At 44.1% G+C, this 6,706-nt stretch overlaps 1 long non-coding RNA gene across 1 annotated transcript; it reads left to right on the forward strand.

Moving 5' to 3' along the window:
* Window positions 1-1,315: 1,315 nt before the first annotated feature.
* On the forward strand, window positions 1,316-6,408 carry LOC123632798. The gene is made up of 3 exons (XR_006733462.1): window positions 1,316-1,334; window positions 6,069-6,129; window positions 6,222-6,408. It is a non-coding gene; the product is annotated as an uncharacterized LOC123632798 (long non-coding RNA).
* Window positions 6,409-6,706: the final 298 nt, after the last annotated feature.

Raw genomic sequence — 6,706 nt, forward strand, 5'->3', positions numbered from 1 at the left:
GAGTCTCTATAGCAGATAGGAATGTGGTATCGTTTGCTTCCACTCCAACCTACACAGGGGTGGCTTACAGCCCCTTGAGTACTAGGAGGGTAGAGGTTGCTGAATTACATAGATCTGTGGCCCATGGCATGTGTCCCCTCACCTCTGCCTTTGTTCCCCTTTCACTGATGTCCTTCCCATGTACATGTAGAGTACAGCAGGGGTAAGATTTGCTGGGAAATCAGTCATGGAGCTGGGGTAGCTGGTAACATGCCTATTCTGGGAGAGGATGACTGAGACTCCATTTAGTCTGCTTATCAGGAGGGGGGAAATAGAGGGTTCCTGCTCTTGGTCATTTGAGCCTATTTCTTCAGGAACCTGTGCTTTATTAGACTGAACATCGAAAGGGTGGAGACTGCCATGGAGCCCTGCAGAAGAGGGATCTGGAATCGGGAGCCCATAGGAAGAAGATACTTAGATAGTACTTTGGGAAATAGAAGTATGACTACCAGCATTCTTTTTTTCCAGTAGTCTCTCTTCTTGAGTATCTGAGTGCCTATTAAGGTTTTGTAAGGGTTTGCTAGTTTATATAGAACTGCATAAGGCTGGACCTATATAGGCAAAATAACTGGAAATTACAATTTTTTATTTTGTACTCTTTCTTGAAAGAATATCCCCAATAACAACATATAAATTTTTCTTTGTCTTTTGTACATTTATCTTTCAAACATTTTAAGTGTTTCAGGGGAATCCCTGTATGGTTTATAGAGTAAAGGGAAGTAATAGGGCCTTCTTAGGTGCTTTCCTTCCTGTAGAAGCAAGACTGCCAATTTTCTGAGTGATACAGTCTTTGAAACAGAGATATGTAATGGAGAAGGGACAGCATATTTTTCTACCTTGTTTTCTATCTCTGTCTTCCAGTTCAGGTAAGAGAGGTTATGCCAGTCATTAGGTGAATAGACAATTTGTGAAGACATATTATACTCAGGCTTTGCCAATATATTGGCTGTCAATATTTGTTATGAAACTAACAGTAAGTCTTCATTGACTATTTCATAGATTGTGAGAGGTGAAGACAGAAGTAAAATAACTGGAATATTTCTTAAAACAGAGACCAAATTTTATTAATAATTATATCAAGAAACATCATTTAGTATATACATAACTGACCTTTCACCTTGTTTTATTGTTTCTGGGTGGGTGCATTGGGATATAACCCTGCAGATGTTTTTATTTTAAGGAGATGAATTCACTTTTTTTGTTGTACATTTTTGCTCTAAAGGATTTCCAGAAACATGGGTATTGATGATATATGACCTACATCATATGGTGAAGACTTCAGTGTCAATACCAAGGTAAATTGGTTTCATGTGAAATTAATTTTATTACTCTGAATCTAATTTTGTATAGTATTTTCTCTTAAAATTTAGCAGTGGCTTCCCTATCATCATTTTATGTTTATAGTAGAAAATTGGTCACAGAAAACCATTCTATACAAGTTTGATGAACCACCTGTGTTACCTCTGACTTGTTGTCTTCACCTCTTCCCAATGGAGTGTAGGGAGTTTAGTCCCCCAGCTTAAGCTCCAAGCTGGTGGACTGTACTTGTGCATACGAATCCACTGCTCCCTAATGGCTTGAGATGGAAGGCACTGTGTTTAGCTATGGTGTTGTTTCTGCTGTCATTGATTTTAGTTTGTGTGGAGGAGCCAGTTACTGAGCTAATCTATTGTGCCCATGGTAGGCTCTGGTCCCCCAGGTAGGGTATACAAATGCCTTAAGCTTTGGGAGGGGTCATGTAGCTCCCAGGGTTGCTTGGACCCTACTCCCCACTGAGGTGGGGGAAGGAGCAAAAGATGGATCACCTGGGCTTTGATTTCACCTGAACACCTGAAACTTTCTTTTCTTTTTGAGATGATCTGGCTTCTGATGTCTCTAGTCAGCCATCTAACCTATATCCACTCCATGTTTTTCCTAGTTATTTCAATAATAATTTTATAACTTCTATATTACTATGAGCTACTAGAAGTTAGGAAACGTATTTGTGTGTGTATTGGAGTATGTAGAATGCAATCTTGCATGTAAGAAGCATTTCAATATTTTTTGGATGTGAATAAATGAATAGATAAATGAATTTTAGTGAAATAAAATGTTAGAATATTAATATTATAAAGGAATCTTAGAAGTAATATAATATTCATAATATAATTAAGAATTGAATCTACTAAATTTCTAAAATATATTTTAAATTTATGTTCCCTTTTAATAATTAGAATGTATAACTTCAGGACAGTTATTATGGGAAAATATGTCATAAAAAGGAATAAATTAGAAACATATAGGCCGGGCGCGGTGGCTCACGCCTGTAATCCTAGCTCTGGGAGGCCGAGGCGGGTGGATCGCTCGAGGTCAGGAGTTCGAGACCAGCCTGAGCAAGAGTGAGACCCCGTCTCTACTAAAAATAGAAAGAAATTATCTGGCCAACTAAAAATATATATACAAAAAAAAAAAAATTAGCCGGGCATGGTGGCTCATGCCTGTAGTCCCAGCTACTCGGGAGGCTGAGGCAGTAGGATCGCTTAAGCCCAGGAGTTTGAGGTTGCTGTGAGCTAGGCTGACGCCACGGCACTCACTCTAGCCCGGGCAACAAAGTGAGACTCTGTCTCAAAAAAAAAAAAAATAAATAAAAAAAAAAATAAAAAGGAATAAATTAGAAACATATAAATAGGAAAGGGACTTATTTTCTAGTATTCTCCAACTAGAAGTTTAGATTAGGATTTTAGATTAAAATTCCTTAAGTTTTTGTTATCTTCAACACAAGTTCTGTTAAAAATATCTTTTAAAACTATACATTAATCTTTAAAATTCAGATTACTAGTTTTTTCTCCAAGTACAAAATTGATGGAATATTTCTGTTTCTGATTTTTTATCTCTGTAGTAATAATGGCATAGCTTCCAGGTAGTGGAAGATGACCATGTTTCAATAATGTAATGTATTATTTTATGGTAATGAAATTAAATTCTTTTTTTTCCTCTCCAAGCCAAGGTTTTATGAAATATTTGGGGTCACTTAAGGGCCTCTCAAAGGAATACTTACTTCTTTCCATGCAAATACAACACACATCAAGGTGACATGCAAGGTTTGCTCCTAACTGCAACCTTACCAAGATAGTTAAAGCGGAAAAGTTAAAGTTTTATTTTTCTACTGCATTCTACCTGTCTGTGTGGTTTCTTAAAGAAATGGGGAGAGGCCGGGCGAGGTGGCTCACGCCTGTAATCCTAGCACTCTGGGAAGCTGAGGCGGGTGGATTGCTTGAGGTCAGGAGTTCGAGACCAGCCTGAGCAAGAGTGAGACCCCCGTCTCTACTAAAAATAGAAAGAAATTATCTGGCCAACTAAAATATATATATAGAAAAAATTAGCCGGGCATGGTGGCGCATGCCTGTAGTCCCAGCTACTTGGGAGGCTGAGGCAGAAAGATCGCTTAAGCCCAGGAGTTTGAGGTTGCTGTGAGCTAGGCTGACGCCAAGGCACTCACTCTAGTCCGGGCAACAGAGTGAGACTCTGTCTCAAAAGAAAAAAAAAAAAAAAGAAAGAAATGAGGAGAGATCTTCTAAAGCAAAAGCTACCTGGTCGCCAAATCATGGGTCCTGATCTTGAAAGGTTTGCAGAACGGAGATCTCAAATGCACATGAATGCTGCTCCTGACTGTGCCCGGTTCATCCGAGCCTTTAGTATTTTCTCCACTGCTTGGGGTCGGGGGGGGGGAGGGGGGGAACTGTCATTTTAGGATGAGCTTCTTCTAGAACCAACGTGTAGCCACATCAAGGTGATAGAAAGCTCCCAAACTCCATTGGAGACAGAACATACCAGACTATTTTGATTTCCCCACTGGCTAGGTTTTGGCGACAGCTGCGCTGGTGTGAGGAGGGAGTCCAGCTCCCTGGTACCCAGGCAGTGGCTCTGGGCATCACCGCCTGGCCACCGCTATCCTCTCCCGCCCGCTTCGGGGTCAGGGCACTGGGGCAGCCTGTGTTTCCAATAGGCGAGCAGAGGGGCTCCACTTTGGCCAAGGAAAGGCCATTGGGGAAGGGGAAACCTTGGAGGAGAGACCTCGGGAAAGCAGGGGCGGGCCGCGGGGCACAGGGAAGGGCTGCTGCCAAGGTACACAGCGCGGGCTGATAGGACCTCAAGGCTGGGGCCCCGCAGGTGTCCCGGGAGCGCACAACTATGCGACCGCGGGCAGCTGGGAGCGGGAAAAGGGGTCCACCAACACCCTACCAGGGCAAAACCCCGCAGGAACCAGGGCCTGAGGATGCTGCCCCAAGGCAGGGCGGGGCGGGGATGGGGCTAGATGCCTGGAGGCGCGTCCCCACCCTCCTGGAGAGGCTGAGCGCATCCCGTCTGCTGCCCCGTGCGCCCGGAAAGGGTCCGCAGGGAAGCTTGGGGTTTGGGGGTGAAGGCAGGCGGGCTCCCGCGCTAGGCAAAAGGCAAACTTGGGCAGAGGGCTCCTGGGTTCCCAGGGTCCCCCCAGATCTGTCCGAGTCCAGGAGACGCAAGCTGCCACGGACTTGAGGAGGAGGCAGACGCCCGCTGGGAGCCAACTTCGTGCGCGGCGGCCGGGTCGGGGATGGGGTCCGGGGAGGCGTTACGTGGGCACCGGAGCGCGGTGGGCGCCAGCAGGAGCCCGAGCGGCGGCGCCCGGCCCGGGGGCGGCACGGTCCTCGGCGCACGGTGGGCGCGGCGCGGGGCTGGTCCTCTCGCGCGCCCGGCCCGGCCCGCGGCTCCCGGGAGCAGCCCCGGCGGCTACGCCCGGGCGCCCGGCCCGACTCGCTCCCGGCGCGCCGCTCCTCCCCAGATGCCGGCGCCGGCTCTGGCGGGGCTTCCTCGGCTGCGCCTCTGCACGCTCTCCTGGGCTCGGCCGTGCGCGGGCGGGGAGTCGGGGGCCGCCGGAGCCCCGCGCCCCGCGCCCTCGCCCGCTGCCCCGCGCTTGGCCCGAGTTGAGCGGCCCCCGCCGCCGCGGCTCCTGCGCCCCAGAGCCGGTCCCATCCCAGTCGCGCCGCCGCAGCCTCAGCCAGCCCCGCTGCCGGCCGCCTCTCCAGCCAGCCAGAGAGTGAAAATTAAATTCTTTACTACAGAAATATATACAAAAATGAATTGTAAATACTAAGAAGTTTTATTATGGATATACTCTGAATTAAAATCTGTTATCTGTTTGTATCTATCTATATATGTATATGTATTTCTCCATGTACCTTATCATACAATTTTCTCTTTCTGCCATGGTTTCAGCACATACTTGATTGAGTGGTCCTGTCTCTTTTTGTTTGTTTCTTCTTCCTCCTCCACCTTTTAAAAATGATTTACCCCAGCCTAAAGTTCTCCTCGCAGAATACTTTTCCTCAGTTGTCTATCCTTTCAGTGCCTGTCTGTCTTCATCGTCATCGTATTTAGTTAAAGCTTTTTATTGAGTAGCTCTTTGTGGCTTTCATTCAACAATCATTGCCTCACGGGGTTTATTTTTCCTTTTTCTCTCTTTCTTGGGAGAACCTGAATCTATACAATAATTTATCTTTAGCATTTTGACAAACATAATAGAAGCGATTGATACTATTTGCAAAGCCAACCCATTAAAATAAGTTATTACTAAAAACCAAACTCGAACATTTTCTCCGGCAAGAGATAATTTGTCCAAATGTGAATCATACAAACACATCTCACAATATAACTCAAAATTGATTAAGTATCTTAATGATAGTTATTTTAATAATCCTTTAAGCTGACTAGGTACATTTTTGTCCTAGGCTGTTTTGGTTAAGAATATAATCTAATGGATATTATAGTATTTGTAGAAGAATGAAGTATGGGTAAAGGGAGTAACATTTTGAGGACATTTGTATCATCTTTTCATAATCTTCACCCCATGAGAAGATGTAGATTAGTAAATGACAGAATTGAGGGTTGAATCTACATCCAAGTGACTCCAAATCCTCTTTTCTTTGTGTTAGATCATATAGTAATGGTCAATGTTATAATTATTTTACCAGTTTGATACTTTTTATTCTTAAAGCTATTGTTTTTTGTTCTAGGGTGTTCCACAACGAAGCTTAACAAACTTAATTACTGCTTCTCAGAGATCCAGGAAAAACTGTAAGCTATTTGAAGATTACCTATTCTTGTGTTATTCACTGATTGTTCATTACAAATATTTTCATATATTCTTTACTTCCTTTTTACTGTAGTAGAAGCAAAATATTGTACTGTGAGAACAGATGATGGAATCGTGTTTGAGGACAAGATCTGTGATCATCCAAATGAAGATGTGCTTGAATCCTTTCCTACAACATCAGCCAAAGTTCAGGGCTTTTCACATCCTTCCTTTCCATCACCTGATGCTCCTCTGAAACCTTCCTTTCTGTCATTGGAGAACTGTGGCCTTACAGAGGCAAGTTACGATTTTAAAAACTTTTCTCTTCTACATATTTTTTAGTATACCGCCTCATCCTCAGAATGCAGACAAAAATACTATAAAGAAATGGACCTCCTCAAGGCCATAATAGAAAACAAATGTAATAACAAAAGGAAGGATGTACAGGATTGGGATTTGTAAAAGTTGAGGGGAGTAAATCATTATAGGTTAGAAATTGTGGAAGGAAGGAATTATAAAGCAACCCAAAAGAACAGCTCAACAGATAGAGAAATGAGGAGGGGGAAGATGGGGAAGAAT

The sequence above is a fragment of the Lemur catta genome, chromosome 2 (assembly GCF_020740605.2).
Source record: "Lemur catta isolate mLemCat1 chromosome 2, mLemCat1.pri, whole genome shotgun sequence".
Lineage (NCBI taxonomy): Eukaryota > Metazoa > Chordata > Mammalia > Primates > Lemuridae > Lemur > Lemur catta.